The sequence below is a fragment of the Heteronotia binoei genome, chromosome 5 (assembly GCF_032191835.1).
Source record: "Heteronotia binoei isolate CCM8104 ecotype False Entrance Well chromosome 5, APGP_CSIRO_Hbin_v1, whole genome shotgun sequence".
NCBI classification, from domain to species: Eukaryota; Metazoa; Chordata; class Lepidosauria; order Squamata; family Gekkonidae; genus Heteronotia; species Heteronotia binoei.
The window spans coordinates 140,550,066-140,566,786 of record NC_083227.1 but is presented as its reverse complement, the minus strand read 5'-3'; the positions used below and the strand labels follow the sequence as shown (position 1 = coordinate 140,566,786).

The following is a 16,721-nucleotide window of genomic DNA, read 5'->3' as shown; positions in this document are numbered from 1 at the left end:
AAAAAAGGCCAATGCCATGCTGGGAATTATTAGGAAGGGAATTGAAAACAAATCAGCCAGTATCATAATGCCCCTGTATAAATCGATGGTGCGGTCTCATTTGGAGTACTGTGTGCAGTTCTGGTCGCCGCACCTCAAAAAGGATATTATAGCTTTAGAGAAGGTGCAGAGAAGGGCAACTAGAATGATTAAAGGGCTGGAGCACTTTCCCTATGAAGAAAGGTTGAAACGCTTGGGACTCTTTAGCTTGGAGAAACGTCGACTGCGGGGTGACATGATAGAGGTTTACAAGATAATGCATGGGATGGAGAAAGTAGAGAAAGAAGTACTTTTCTCCCTTTCTCACAATACAAGAACTCGTGGGCATTCGATGAAATTGCTGAGCAGACAGGTTAAAACGGATAAAAGGAAGTACTTCTTCACCCAAAGGGTGATTAACATGTGGAATTCACTGCCACAGGAGGTGGTGGCGGCCACAAGTATAGCCACCTTCAAGAGGGGTCTAGATAAAAATATGGAGCAGAGGTCCATCAGTGGCTATTAGCCACAGTGTATGTGTGTATATAACATTTTTTGCCACTGTGTGACACAGAGTGTTGGACTTGATGGGCCGTTGGCCTGATCCAGCATGGCTTCTCTTATGTTCTTATGTTCTTATGTAAAAGCAATATTTTTTTTCAGTATTTTTTGTTCATAGGATTAATCCCGCAAATTATTTGCATTATTTGCATGAGTAATATTATATAATGGGAATAAAGTTTGTCTCCAGTGGCACCTTTAAGACCAATGAAGTTTTATTCAAGGTATAAACTTTCACGTTCATGCACACTTCTTCAGATACGATGAAATGGAAATTACCAATCTATACCTATAGGTACAGGATAAGCAGTGAATTAGCATACAGCATAATGAAGATGTTTAACAGATTCAAGGCCCAAACAGAAATAACAAGCTTAGTTTAATACTGGGGAAAACATAGTGAAGGAATAAATGTCAGAATTGGAGATTGATGGGCAGATGTATCCTTAAGTGTGGCATGCTGAGAATAATTAACTGGGACCCTTCCATTAGGTTCCACTGGTCTCCTCTCAAGCAGAGAGTCAACCTTATCTTTGTTGAAGTGGGGCAATTGGCTGTGAAGAGTTATTTTCCCTGTCCCCAGACTAGAGAAATACATTCCAATCTACCATTCCAAATATCATTACATTCTACTATTAATTGTGTTACATTACAATCTACTATTCTAATGTATTATTCCAAATTAGAAATAATATAAAGAGGACATATGGCTCTCTGGTGGATTAGTGAGATGGGAGATGGATAGCCCAGGTTAACCTGATATGGTCAGCCCTGGTTAGTACTTCAATGGAAGACAACAAAGAAAGTTCAGGGTTGCTACACAGAGGCAGGCAATGGCAAAAGCACCCATGAATATCTCTTGCCTTGAAAATCCTATGGGGTCTCTATAAGTCAGCTGTGACGGGACAGCAAAAAGAGGGAGGAGGAGGAGACCGCAGCTGCCATCCCCCCATTTTGGGTCAAACCAGTTGTCCATTAGGCTCAATATTCTGTTTGAAGTGGCAGTGATGTCCCAACATTTCAGGCATGTTCACTTCACCAGCATTTGAGATTTTTTAAGGGGCTTGTGCTAGAATGAAAGTTAAAACTTTTAGCTATGAAGCACATGTGCTCTCACTGAGCTACAGCCTCTGGCTATAGTTATTTGCAAGTTAGACAAGGCTATTTTAAGTGATCCCTAAATTCTTAGCACGTGGCTGTAAGATACACAACTAGAATGAGTATAAATCCTTACTTTGTGTGTATAATTTATAATGGTACTCCAATCACCCAAAATAACAATTAGGAAAACAGCTATGAGCTACCCCTCATCTCTTGAAAAGAGTAAGTTTTGTCTATATATTCTTTTTAAAAATTGCTTTGAAACTTCACTGGGCAGAACTGTAATACCATTTATTTCTAAATTCTTCTAATGTTTTTCAGGTAGAAAAGGGATAAAAGACAAGGAATTATTTTATTTGAAGGACAATGGAATTCATGTGAGGTGACACCGTGACTGTCTCTACTTTTAACCTAGTCTTCGGCCATGAGTATGGAATTGCGCTGTGGGCCATTTCTTTACATCAGAAACAAGTGAGCCTTGAGTCAGACTGGAACGAATGGAATAAATCTTCCTGTTCTTTTGCCCAGTGCTGGCGAGTGCTTTTCTTTTCTTTTTTGCATTTGGAGATCTGGGTCAGCGTCAGCCTGAAATGCTTTTACTCTGAAGCTTGAGTTTCAGGTTTATTATTCTAACCCCACCTACTTTCCAATGATTGGATGAGAACTTCTTCCAATTACCTTTACGATCTAAAAGTAGCTAGGGGAACCAAAGAAAACTGAAAGAGTTGCGCTTCGGTTCTCTCAAAGAAATGGTACTTCTGGGAGAGAGTAAAGGGATTTCTAGCAACGTCTTGCTAATGTACTGGTACTGAAAGGGGAACGATATTGGGGGAGGGGACGCCAGGTCTTTCAAGCAGCTGTTTTGGGAAGCACAGTTGAGCGGAGGCAACATCGAATGATGGTAAGCAGGTAATTATAACTGCCCCCCCGCCCTTGATAATTTGTTATGCTGTTGCAGCTCTAGTGACTCTGTTCTGTTGGGCAAAACCCGGGACATGACGGGAGTGGATTGACATATGGTATATAAATTACAATTGCTTCTGGTTCCTGGGGATATGAATGTATGTCTGGAAGCAGTATATCTTCAATGAATGGGAATAGGGATTTATAGGTAAAGGTGGATTAGAGACTGCCATTGCAGGGAGACTAGGAAAGGCCTTCTGGTTTATTACGTGATAGGAATTTCAGTGATGCTTTAAAAGCAACTTTAAAAAAGATCAGTTTGTCATGTTTTAATTGTGGAAAAACTAGTGTTGAGATATTATACCTACATCAGTTCCCTGTTTCAAGCAACAGAAAAAACAGGAGCAAAAAATAATGACGAATGCAGCCGAATCCCATGTTTCTTTTTCATTTATTTCATGTGTTTGAGCTTTGAATGACTTGGTTTTATGTTACTGGATAAGAAATTAAACTGTATGAAACATAGTGTTTGCTAAAAGCATGGGAGCCTTGTATAATCGTGTCTTTTATAGAATATCAGTATGAGTGAAAGTAAATATTGTAAACTGGAATTAATTTCCTCTGGAGAGGTTTCCTGCATCTTTGTAAAATTACTTGGGAATAAGTGTTTTCAGAGCTGCAAATGTTGACTAATGTCTGTGTAATCCTGATTTCAACTTCAGTAAAGAACATTTTTATTTTTAAGAAGCTGCAAATGTCAAGAGTTGCTGTATATCTCCAACACAGCACAGCTGGAAGGTACATGGGCCTTGTATTCATTCCCATAGCACTTGCAACAATCACAAGGCCAGGAGTTCCATGTATACTGCAGCTATCCTGTGTGAGGACCCATTAATGGGGATTCTCAATTACTCCTCTGGAGCAGGACTTTCTGCCAAGGAAGTAAGCAGAGCTGCATAAATTACAACTCTTTGGAAACAGAATATTTCAGGGGGAACCCCATTACTTGGGGTGAAGTATTTAGAAGCATCTAATTTAATCAAGGATTTGTGCCATAAGTTACTCTGTGTGGAATCACTGCCAGTATTCTTAAAACCAGTATGATAAATGTAAGAATCAATGTATCAAAATAAGCAAAAAAATGAGAGGTTTTAAAAATAACCCGCTGTGTGAAAATTTTATATTATTTAAAACAGTCCTGCTTCAAGTGTAAATACCACTCAAGAAGTCCATCAGTGGAATTTACCAAGGACTTTATTTGGAACAGGCAGAAAAATATTTTGTTCCTTTAAATTGTACACACTTGGCAAAATTAGTTTATAGATTTCAAGGTACTGAGGCCCTGTTATTGGTGGAAGGAGTTATAGAACTCTTTTTTTAAAAAAAAAATTGCATCAGGTAGTAGTTATTTGCCAACTGTCAATTGTGTATTGGATCCAAAGAACCGTGCACTGTAACCTGAACAGAATATAACAGAATGGACCCTTCCCACCTTCCCCTTCCTGCTACAGCCACCTCCTTCCCTGAACTTCCTAAAAAGTTGCCCTTAAAGATCAAAGGGTCCTCAGAATGGCACAAGATATGGATTGAGGACTGCATTTGGAAGGAAAATACATGGAACATGCCGATGCTGTGCGCAAGCAAAAAAGTCTTTAATTCACACAAGAAGCTTGGGTCTAATTTGAACTTCAGAAGGCTAAGGTCTTTTTTCAGGGATTCTATTTCTGAATCCCTGAGAGGATTCTCCATATGGCTTGGTCCCAGTCTTGAATCTTAAGGCTTTTTAAAAAGCATTGTTGCAGTAGCTGGTTTTTGAATACCTCATAACCATTGTAGCAATGTTATAAACATAGATCGTACTGACATTCCTTTTGAAGGAAAGGCGTTCATGCCCATATATGAACATGTAGTAAACTGGCCCACTAATTGTTCAAAAGAATAGGCTTTCCATGTATAGAAGCAGGGACTTAGCAAGACATATGTGAGCTCCTGAAGAATAATCCTGTGTTGTGTGAAACACTACATGGTTGGCATACAAATATGCATAGTGGTCATCTGTTCTTATGAAATGGCTCTTTAGCATACAGTTTGAAGGGCTGACGGTATCACTGTCATCCCCACGCTTATGCCTCCCCCTTCCCCAACCTTTTGCATCCCAGGTCAGTCCTCCTGTATTTACTCAATTACAAATGCAAAGGTGCTGAGGGTTGAAGTAGCCCCTAGAACAGAGGGTTGAAGTAGCCCCTTTTCTAATAGACTCTTGAGTGTGTCACTGTCTGTGCTATAGCAAAGCACAGGACTGGTTTTTTGAAATGTGTGCCTATGGCAAGTGATTGCGAACACGAAGACTCTGATCCAGATAATACTTCTCCAGTATAGAGAAGGGTAATTTGTTATCCTACCAGTTCTGTAGATCAAGGTTTCAACCTCTACAATGAATCAGTGAACAACTGAGGTGGGGAATCGATTTTATATGGTGTGTCTAAGCCAGGGGTGTCAAACATGTGGTTCGGGGTCTGAATCAGGCCCATGGAGGGCTCATATCAGGCCCCTGGGCAACTGGCTATCATCTGCTTCTTTCTTCTTCTCTTGCTTTCTTCTGCATAACAGCTTGCTTTGCCAAGCTTGCTCAATTGCACAGGAGCTACAGAGCAAAGTATTTTCTCCATCGGCTGAGGCTCCTCCCCCGAAGAGGAAGGGGAGGAGGGATAGCTGACTTTGCCAGGCTCTCTCAATCGTACAGCAGAGCTACTGAGCTAAGTCTCTCTTCCTTCTATTGGCTGACGCTCCTCCCCCTCCTCATCCCCTGGGAAAGGAAGGAAAGAGCCAGAGCTTCCTTTGCCCAGTTCCCTGGATCACATAGGAGAGATACAAAGAAAGTACCTTTATGACCAACGAGTACTAATATTTTAAGCATGTTTTAAAGGTTATTTTTTTTAAAAAAAAATTATTTTTCTGTGTCCTTTATGAACTTTGTATCTCTGCTACCTAATCTTAAATAGGTGCAAACATGGCCTGGCCTGACAAGGTCTCATTTATGTCAGATTTAGCCCACATGACAAATGAATCCAACACCCCTGGTCTAAGCTATGTAAGCCCATTTCCACTTTCCTTAAGCCAATAAAAGTGTATGGAATGTTCATTATATTCATTACCTTCAGGGGTGGAATTCTAGCAGGAGCTCCTTTGCATACTAGGCCACACACTCCTGATGTAGCCAATCCTCCAAGAGCTTATAAAAAACAGCCTTGTAAACTCTTGGAGGATTGGCTACATCAGAGGTGTGTGGCCTAATATTCAAAGGAGCTCCTGCTAGAATTCCACCCCTGATTACCTTAACATCTGTACCCTGCAATCCTGAACCAGGGTTACTCTCTTATAAGGGTTTAGTATTGCGTTGTTAGATACTGAAACTTTGGAAAGCTCTTCTCAAGATCTAATATGGAAAGCTTTGGAAAGCTCTTCTCAAGATCTAATAGTTGATCTAATATGCATGTCAAGAAACATACAAGTACACTCTCACTGGTGCCTCTCCCTTAATTCAAAACCCCATGCAGATTTTAGCATCCAGATATCAGGAAGTATATTGGCAAATAGCAAGTTATTGGCTAATAGCAGTAATGAAAGCCTCCATTTTTCTGATAGAGGTTGTTTCATTTGTTAGCGCTTTTTGCTCCCCCTTTCATCACCAGAGAAGGTAATTTCAAAGGTCCTGGCCAATGTGGGTCTGTGCTATGTGGAGGATGAAGTACACACTGACTGTGGGTGGGTTTCAGGCCTGCAGAAGTCACTGAAAGATGCCCTTTGGCTCCAGAGGTCTCTGAAAAGCTTTTAAAGAATAAACACTGTGGTATGCTAATCTATTCTCTGTATACATGTAAAAGTAAATAATCCAGTGTTTTATAAATACCTCAGACAGCTGGAGAAAAGTTGGATTGTTCAGAGTATGGTGACCACACAGGATGAAACTGTCTTTTTCTGTCAATCTTAATTGTAAATTCTTCCTTGACTTTCGCAGGGGCTCTGCTCTGTTACAGATGAATTCTCAGTCAGTATAGACGAGCCTGAGCTAATTATTGCAGAGAAAACCACTTACCAAGCCAAAGGGCATCTTTCAGTGATTTTTGCAGGCCTGAAACCCACCCACAGCATGATGGGTACTGCATCCTTCACAAAGCACAGACACATATTGGCCAGGAACTTTGAATTGACCTTCTTTGGTTTCCCTGCATAAATGTTGATGAAAGGGAAGCCAACGTGCTGACAGAGGAAACAACTTTCTATCCACTAGCAAGATTTCTTTTACAAGGTGCACTGCAGTAAATAGGAGCAGCGGAAGAGTACGGTCTAGGCAAGAGACCTTCTTTGTAGATTGTGCCTTTACAGAAGAATGACTCATTGTTTGCTCTTGGCGAAAGTTCACATTTTTAGATAGAGGTATGTGTGGAAGGAAGAGTATGCTTTGAATTTGTATAAGACCAGATTTAAAATTCTGTCTCAGCCCCAGACCTGGATAGCCCAGGCAAGCCCAGTCTTGTCAGATATTGGAAGCTAAGCAGAGTCAACTCTGGTTAGTACTTGGACGGGAGACCTTCTTGAACTACCAAGTTGGGAGGACAGTGGCAGGCCTTATTCAGACACCTCTCTGAATATCCTCCAGATCCCCATTAGGGGTCTGTCACCAAAGGTTGACATGACTTGCAGGTGTGCACACACACACACACACAAAATCTCCCCAAAATTCTGTAGTAGCTGTACCCAGTATACATAGATAGAGGCTACTTCTGAGTAATGAAAATTATATATAACTGCTCTACTCTCCCCCACAGCATGTTACAAGATACGTTCTGTCCTAGAAACAGAATGCAAACTAGAAAGAAATGAAGCAATAAGCTTAAAGCAGCATGGAGAAAAATCCATGAAATAAAATGATTTAAATAAAGCTTACAGCTGATTATAAAATCAGAGAAGGGACCATACAGGCCATCTAGTCAAACCCCGTGCTCCATGCAGGATCAGCCTAAAGTATCCCTGACAAGAGTCTGTCCAGCTGCTCTTTGAAGACTGCCAGTGAGGGGGAGCTTGCCAGTTCCCCTGCTAAATTACTCTTACTGTAAAAAAAAAAAAAAAATCCTAATATCCAGCTAGTACCTTTCTGCTCATAATTTAAACCCATTATTATGAGTCCTCTCCTCTCTTGCCAACAGGAACAACTTCCTGTCCTCCTGACAGCATTTCAAATACCTAAAGAGAGCAGTCATGCCCTCCCCAGCTTCCTTTTCTTCAGGCTGAAAGTTCCCAAGTGCCCCTTAGCCTTTCCTTATAGGCAGGGGTCATTTTGTAGAAAAAGAGGTGCCAGTGCTCATTAGCACAAGTTATTTGCCAGAAAGTGTACTAAATTATATCAGCTCAGCATCTACCTTAAAATGCTTCTTGAATTATAATTGTCTCTGGAGTAAGGTCCATTATGAAGAAAATACAACAGGCTCTAGAAGGAGGCTCTGGGTTAGTGCCCACCACCCTTACTGTCTTCTCACCCACCCAAGTGAGGGCATTGACTCCCCACCCCCACCTCAAGGGGAGCTGATCTCTGCCACCTAGAGAGCAATTGTAAATCTGAGTGATCTCCAGTGGTTCCCCAGGAGGAAATGGCATTGTACCTGTCTGAGGTCCTATCCCTCCTCAAAATCCACCCTCTCCAGGCCTCACCCCTTAAATATCCAGGAATTTCCTAAGCTGGAGTTGGCGACCCTTTTTCCTTCTGTTTATCTGCCCCTCTGACTTCAGGTTTCCATTGCCTTCCCCCTCCCTGCAGCCTCTACAATCTTTCTTCACAGTGTGGGAGAGACCAAAGCTGCTTACATTATTCTCCTCTCCCTCCTTTGATCTGAACAACAACCCTGTGAGGCAGGTTAGGCTAGAAGTCTGTGACTGGTTCAAAATCACCCAATGAGCTTCCACAGCAAGACCCTGGGTCTGGCAGACCCTGCTCTGAAGCCCTAACTCGTATGCCCTCCTCAAACTCCACCACAGAATCGCCAGGAATTTCCAACCAACCTGGAAAGGTACCACTAAAGCAGGGCCAGTTCTTCCACTAGGCAAACTAGGCGCTTTCCTAGGGCACCAGCCCTGGAGGGGTGCCAAATTGGCTGCCCCCACCTTTTGATTTAAAAAAAATCCTTCTCCTCACCGCCCCGATTACCACCTCTTCTCCCCGCCTCCTTTCCTGCCCTCCCCACTCCGATCGCCCTTGCTTTTCCTCACTTCCTTTCCCGTCCTTCCCGCCCCAACACCGCTACTTCTCCTCGCCTCCTTTCCCGCCCTCCCTGCCCCGATCGCCACTGTTTCTCCTCGCCTCCTTTCCAGCCCTCCCAGTCCCGATCGCTGCTGTTTCTCCTTGCCTCCTATCCCACCCTCCCTGCCCCGATCGCCGCTGCTTCTCCTTTTCTCCTTTCCCACCCTCCCTGCCCCGATCGCCGTTGTTTCTTCTCACCACCCTTCCTGCCCTCCCAGTCCCACGGGTCTACTTGCGAGTAGGTGGCTGACACGGGTCTACTTGTGAGTGGGCGATTGACGTAGGTCTACTCGCAAGTAAGCAGTGCCATGGGTCAACTTGCGAGTAAGTGACAGGCCTGAGGCTCAGGGCCGGGGGCGGAGCTGTGCTGCCTTGGGCGCAAGAAGGCCTTGGGCTGGTCCTGCACTAAAGGCCTCTGGGTGAGTGCCCTCCCAGCCTTGCTGTCTTCCCACCTACCCAAGTGAAGGCATTCACTCCCACCCTAACGCAAGGGGATCCGATCTCTGGCATCTGGATAGCAGTTGTATTTCTGAGTGATCTCCAGCCCACACCTGGAGATGGGCAACAGTAGTTCCCAGGAGGGAATGCCTCTCCCTCAGAGGCCTTAGGAATTTCCCATCAGCCTGGAAAGATACCACTAAAGGTGTCTGGGTGCTATAATAATAAAATAATAAAATTTTATTTATATCCTGCCCTCCCCGCCGGGGCAGGCTCAGGGTGGCTAACAACATCCATGAATATACAATACCATAGATATACAAGCTTTAAAATTAACATTATTTAAAAACCAGTCAGTACACAATTAACTTAACTTAATCTGACAGTAGCAATGATGTTCCTGGCGCTATTTCTGTCAGTTTGCTTGGTAACGAGGGTCCTTAAACAGAACCGTATTGGCGGATCCCTTTGTTGAACAGTCACAAGTCAGTAATCCGTAAACGGCAGCTTAAAGAGGGTGGTCTTGCAGGCCCTGCGGAACTGGTCAAGGCTCCCTCCACACACATTTCAAGGGGAGGGGATCTCTGCCATTTGGAATTTCCTAACCTGGAGTTGGCAACCCTGCTGCATCTACTTGGGAAAAAGTCTTTCTTCACAGCAGGGGGAGGACCCAGGGGTGTAGACTTTTCAATTTCCCCGGGGGGGGGGGGGGGCCTGGAGCCCAGCCAGAGGCATTTGATCCAGTGACATCACAGGGAGGGGCCTCCATTATCACTACCTATGAATTTATGGAGAAGCTCCCTCCCCATAAATTTAGGGAGCCACCCCCCCAACCGCGCCCATGGACTGGGCCAAACCCAGGAAAAGGTGGGAGTTGGCCAGTGGTTATAGTGGATAGCCATGTTAATCAGCTTCTAAATTGTTATTATAGCATTTTAAATTTGTCAAAATATTTTATAACTTTTTATCCAAAAAAAACAGGCCTCAGATTCAGTGGGAGCTCACAAAAGTGCAGTTCTGAACCTTTCTGAGAGTTCCACCTCCTTGTCCATTGAATAGTATGTGTAGCTGCATAACAATCCCTGGATGAGCGCCTACAAAACAACCCCTGCAAAAACCACCATGTAAAATAAGCCGCAATAATATTGTTATATGCTTAGAAACCAGTTCAGGTTAGTTGTATCTGCCTAGATAGGGTTGCCAAGTCCAATTCAAGAAATAGCTGGGGACTTTGGGGGTGGAGCCAGGAGACTTTGGAGTGGAGCCAGAAGACATTGGGATGGAGCCAGAAGCAAGGTTGTGACAAGCACAATTGAACTCCAAAGGGAGTTCCTGCCATCACATTTAAAGGGACTTCACACCTTTTCAGTGCCTTCCTTCCATTGGAAATTATGAAGGATAGGGGCACCTTCTTTTGGGGCTCATAGAATTTGATCCCCTGGTCCAATGTTTTTTAAACTTGGATGGTGTTTTGAAGAGAGGCACCAGATGATATGCTGAAAATTTGGTGCCTCTATCTCAAAAAACAGCCCCTCCAGAGCTCCAGATACTCACAAAGCAATTCACCATTATACCCTATGGGAATCGATCTCCATAGGGAATAATGGAGTGTCCTGCAGGCATTTCCCTTCCCCCCGCTGTGTTCTGATGACCCTGAAGCAGGGGGAAGGCCTCCAAACGGGGGGATCCCCTGCCCCCAACTGGGGATTGGCAACCCTATGCCTAGGTGGTGAACAATTCTCAATACACACCTACTTGACCAAGTCTTTGTGTAGTCATTAGCAATGGTGATCCATGCCATGGTCACCTCAAGAATAGACTACTGTAATGCCCTCTACATGGGGCTACCTTTGACTCTGACTCAGAAACTGCAGCTAGTGCAGAATGGTGCAGCGTGGTTGTTAATGGGGCTCCCTCGGGGGCAGCACATTCAACCGGTGCTGAAAGAGCTGCACTGGCTGCCTATTGTGTACCGAATCTGCTTCAAAGTGTTGGTATTGACCTTTAAAGCCCTATATGGCCAAGGACCTGTCTATCTAAGGGACCGCCTTTCCCCATATGTACCTCAGAGAGCACTGCGTTCAGAAAGTCAACATGTTATCCATCCCTGGACCAAGGGAGGCCAGTTTATGCTCTACATGGGCGAGGGCCTTCTCTGTGGCAACCCCTAATTTATGGAACACACTTCCAGAGGCCATGAGAGCCCTGCGGTATCTCTCCCAATTCCGCAGGGCCTGCAAAATTGACCTTTTCCAGCAGGCCTACAGTAACTAATGTGTGAGGAGCTGCCACTAGTATGCCACTGAGTACTATCATCCATCTATAAGCCACCTAATAGACGACTACAGAGAATTAAGAACTATAATGAAGCTGGACCGCCTATGTAAGAAATTTTATAGCACCATTCTAAATTTTTAAATTATAAATTATGTGTTTTTGATTTTATATCAATGTGGCCAAGTGCAAAGTAATGCACATTGGGGCCAAGAATCCCGGCTACAAATACAAGTTGATGGGGTGTGAACTGGCAGAGACTGACCAAGAGAAAGATCTTGGGGTCGTGGTAGATAACTCACTGAAAATGTCAAGACAGTATGCAATTGCAATAAAAAAAGGCCAACGCCATGCTGAGAATTATTAGGAAGGGAATTGAAAATAAATCAGCCAGTATCATAATGCCCCTGTGTAAATCGATGGTACAGTCTCATTTGGAATACTGTGTACAGTTCTGGTCACTGCACCTCAAAAAGGATATTATAGCATTGGAAAAAGTCCAGAAAAGGGCAACTAGAATGATTAATGATTTGGAACACTTTCCCTATGAAGAAAGGTTAAAACACTTGGGGCTCTTTACCTTGGAGAAATGTTGACTGCAGGGTGACATGATAGAGGTTTACAAGATTATGCATGGGATGGAAATAGTAGAGAAAGAAATACTTTTCTCCCTTTCTCATAATACAGGAACTCGTGGGCATTCAATGAAATTGTTGAGCAGTCGGGTTAGAACGGATAAAAGGAAGTACTACTTCATCCAAAGGGTGATTAACATGTGGAATTCACTGCCACAGGAGGTTGTGGTGGCTACAAGCATAGACAGCTTCAAGAGGGGATTGGATAAAAATATAACCATAAGGCATTATTGCTATGATATTGTGACTGTGAGCTGCGCAGAGTCCATATGGAGTGGGCGGCATACAAATGTAAGGTAAATAAATAAATAAATTTTGGAGAAAAAATAGGCTTGCTGGGGCCATTAATTTTCAAAAGGATCTGGTTCAGCATCCACTTAAATGCATGTAAACAATCACAGGCTTGAAGAAGACACAAAATATCTATCTGCCAAAAGAACCCCCAAATACTATAGTAATATGTATGCAACAATGTAGCAATACAGTGTTATTCTTCCCCCCAATTTCTTCTCCAACAGATCTACCCCACCTGAACTGAATCCATTAGGAAATTTTTAAAGGCCTCTGATCTTCATGTCCACCCACACTCAATCTCACTTTCCCCGCAAATGTAAATTGGAACCAAGCAAGTATGTTGAATCCACCAAAGAGAGCCTGCAGTATGACTGTTGGTACATTAAAAGTGGGTGTAGCCAGCCAGGCTTTATTTTCCAACAGACACCAAGCTTATAAGGATTGATATGTGCTGGATATCAAAACTTTAGTCATTAATCTAGAGAATCCAAAGATACAACTGAAAACTTTTGCAGATCTCAATTCCCTTACAATATAAAGCATCTTTCAACACTCTAGATCGGCTGGATGGATAAAAAAATAGCCACTATCCCTAGATCTCAGAGAGGTCTGTATCTCCTGTGTGCTGCAAAAGCTATTGCCAGATCTCCCCACCCCCTGCCAATGTGTTAATTTACCCAATTAGAGCTTAGGAACACTAGTTAATATGCATATTGACACCTAGCCCCTGGCGCCAGGAAGCAGAAGTTTCTCCATCCAAATATCTAATCTCCATTTGTGTCTTCTAGCTCAGTTAGCGTTTCTAAGAAGCTGAGGTTGTAAGATCACCACTGACTTCTTTGCAGCTCAGAGGGAAAAATCACACATACTGTACTATCCATCCATGCCTTCGAAGATAATCTCCTCCTTGAAAATTTAAAGTGGAAGCCCCCAAGTTCTGTGTTGGTTGCCTGGAGTGGGCTTAGCCTCCGCCGGGAAAATCCGGAGGGGGGGCTTGAGCCCCCGAACCCCCGCGTAGTTTACATCTATGGGAGAACCAAGCACCTGAAGGTTGGCAACAGTTGTTCCCTGGGAGGAAATGGCTGGTAGCATCAAGCAGCTGACAGGCGGACCTTCTTTACTGGTGGCTGTAAGAGGCAGGGCATTGAAAACCTCCCTTTTGCTCCCTCTATTTATTTGCTGGTGCTGAAGTGGCTCCTCCTTGCTGTGAACGGACATTCCTTTTTTGTCAGTTGAAGAAATGTAGGAAGGTAGACAGAATGAAATAAAAAGACTGACAGACAGAGATATAGAGAAAGAATGAGAGAAAGAACAGAAGGGGAGGTAGAAAAAAGAGAGAGAAAGGGGGGAGAGAAAGAAAAATGAGAAGAAAGATAGAAAGGGCCCTGAGGAGAGGCAGTAGTGATCAGTAAGCCCCCAGAAGAACCTTTCAGCAGAGAACTGTCTCCCTCAGAGGTCAGTGGCTGTCTGGTGGGGTTCTTGCATGACAGGGCCAGTGGTGGGTGGGGGAGAGTAGAATCAGCCAATGGCAAGGCAGAGGCCGATTGTGAGCCAGTCCTGCAAGAACATGGGGAAGGCTGCGGTGGGCAGGTGACAGAGAGGCTACCCAATGGTGGCAGGAAGTGGTGACAGAGTGTCAGCCAATAGTTGCCGCAGTACATTCCCAGCTATTCCAAGGAATCAGGACATGGGGATTTGCCACCACAGCTTGGGTTTTATGACTTAAGGATAATAAAACTGTTCTCTCATCAAAGTTTTAAAATTACTTTCTCTTATGTGGCCACAGTGGCATGATGGAGATTTCTATCTGTCTGCTTTAAAGATTTTGGTTATTTTCCCCTTTTTTGTGGGGAAACATATTAGAAAGTTTGTCAGATCTTAGAGTTCAGCAAAATTCTCACAGGAGGTTTGAACAATGGAGCTCAGAAGCAAGTATTTGTGGGGGGGAGAGAAAGAAAGAGCACAATAAAATTTAGAGGTTCCGGAGCTCTGCTCCTGTGAGCTCCTGCCCAGAATGAGACCTGCCTAAAGGGTTTGGTCTCCATCATCCTTGTCACTCTCTTCTGCACCCACTCCATTCTGTTTACAGTACTCCAGGTACATAAGCCTGACCAATGCCGTGTACGTGGGACTACATCATCTTGCGATTTAGATGTTATGTCTCTGTTGATATACCCCAAGACCCCATTAGGCTTTTTTTGCTGGTGTATCACCTACATATTTAGCTTACGGTCCACCTGTACCCTGCAATCTTTTTCTGTCTTTTCCTGGGCCTTCTAATCTAGGAGATGCACCAGCTACTGTGAGCTACTGATGACCTATAACTGCTGGAGACTCCTCATAGGACATGTAAATTAGATAATGTAAGTTGTGTGTGTGTGTGTCCCTACCCTTCAATAGGGGAAGGCATTTAAAAGGCGTGTGGTGCCTTTAAATGTGATAGCCAGAACTCCCTTTGGAGTTCAATCATGCTTCTCACAACCTTGCTCCTGCCCCCCCCCCAAAGTCTCCTGGCTCCACCCCCAAAGTCTCCAGATATTTCTTGAGTCGGACCTGGCAACCCCTTTTTTAGTGTTATATTTATCTAATCCTATACAGTCACTTTCGACTTTAGAATTCTGTTTTATCAGAATTCAGTTGTTTACACAAGTCAGTTAACCCTACTAAAACATTATTATATCCTGTTACTTTATCTGCAGAATCCTGTAGCTTCATCCCTTCCCCATATGAGCAGAAGTGCTCTTCTACTTGCATATGAGCTGGTTTGGTTACAAACCATTACACCCACCTACCCACCCACCCACTCACCTCCACACCCACACCAGGACTATCCTTTAGAGACAGAGGGGGGGGGGGTAAATGAGGCCAAAAAAATTCAATCTGTTAATGAAAGGAAACATTTATGAACTCAGTGCAATCAAAAATACTAATGCACATGTGCACAAAGAATAGCAAAACAAAAACAAATAGCAAAAAAAAAAATATGAATCATCCTTTGTAATATATTAAGCCAAGTTTTTGTGGGAAGCCTTTTCACATATGTCTGTTAAAATCTGTAGCCAGCATGAAAAACCTCAGGCAGAATGTGTGTTCATTTTTAGTGCAAGGATTGCTCTGACATTGCTTTGCCATCTGAATAGCTTGGAGAATTCCAAGACAGGCAGCTGGGTTTGCTGACCTACAGCCAGCTGCCTGCTCCCTTGCTTTAGCACTCCCTAGGAGTGTGGTTGACTAGAATTCTTTCCACTTAATGACAGTGTTTCAGGGTAGCCTATGCAAAGCGTAGTTATGAGCTAGACCTGAAATTATGCAGCTTTTAAATCCTAGTCTGAGGTTTCAGATAAACAAGTCTGAACGATAAAGGTAAACATAGGATATCCATTTTATTTATTTTGCAAAGCAACAGCAAGCTAAACAAAACTACAATATCAGAATAGCAGATGTTGTAGATGTGACTAAAAATAACACAAAATTGTATTTGTCTTTTGTTAGTGGCAGCCCTTTTGACTTTCTCGGTTGAATCCCATGGAAAGCAATGACAGTTCTGGATTATCCTGACTCTCCCCTTCCCCCAAGCAAAGCAATGATTTTCACACTTGGAAAGTTTATTCCAGGGACTGCAGGACTTGCATGGAGTACTAGTCGTATGGGTTGGGAAGCTGCATGGAAGGAGGGCGAAGTGGGCACAATCACTGCCTCCCACCTCCTGAATCAGCAGAGATCCACCGGTAGAATAGGTACAAGGAAGTGATTTCCTCTGCTTCCCTCTCCCTGCTGCAGCCTCCTGACTTGCATAGCTAACCTTGAGGTCTGCAGCTCTAGGAATAAACCTTCCCAGTGTCAGTAACGGCAATGGGCAGAGCCCAAAAGATTAGGGATCTTTGTATGGTCCTTGCAAAGTCCTGGTAGTTGATCCAACCCTCTGAAAGGATTCATGACATATGGCAGATCAATACATATTACATTTTCTCCTCATCAGTTTCATCAGTTCTGAGTATTCTAAAATAGTCCGTGTGGTCAGAAAATGTTAAGAGTATTGGGTAAGGCCTTTGGAAACTCATGTTCAAATCTTGGGATAGCTGTGAAGTCAACTGGATAGTCTTGGGAAGCAATTTTCTATCTCTTAACCCTCAGATGAGAGCTTGACTATTGTTTTGTAAATTGTTAGTTTCCTTCACTGTCTTCAAGAAATTAATTTTAGA

General features: G+C 43.4%; 1 protein-coding gene across 1 annotated transcript in view; it reads left to right on the top strand.

Moving 5' to 3' along the window:
• The first annotated feature begins 2,397 nt into the window (after positions 1 to 2,397).
• The window catches only part of SHROOM1 (shroom family member 1), an 89,121-nt gene continuing 74,797 nt past the window's right edge, over positions 2,398 to 16,721 (top strand). The window contains exon 1 of the mRNA XM_060240508.1: positions 2,398 to 2,581. The gene's annotated coding sequence lies outside the window, so the exon portion shown is untranslated. The remainder of the gene's footprint in view (positions 2,582 to 16,721) is intronic.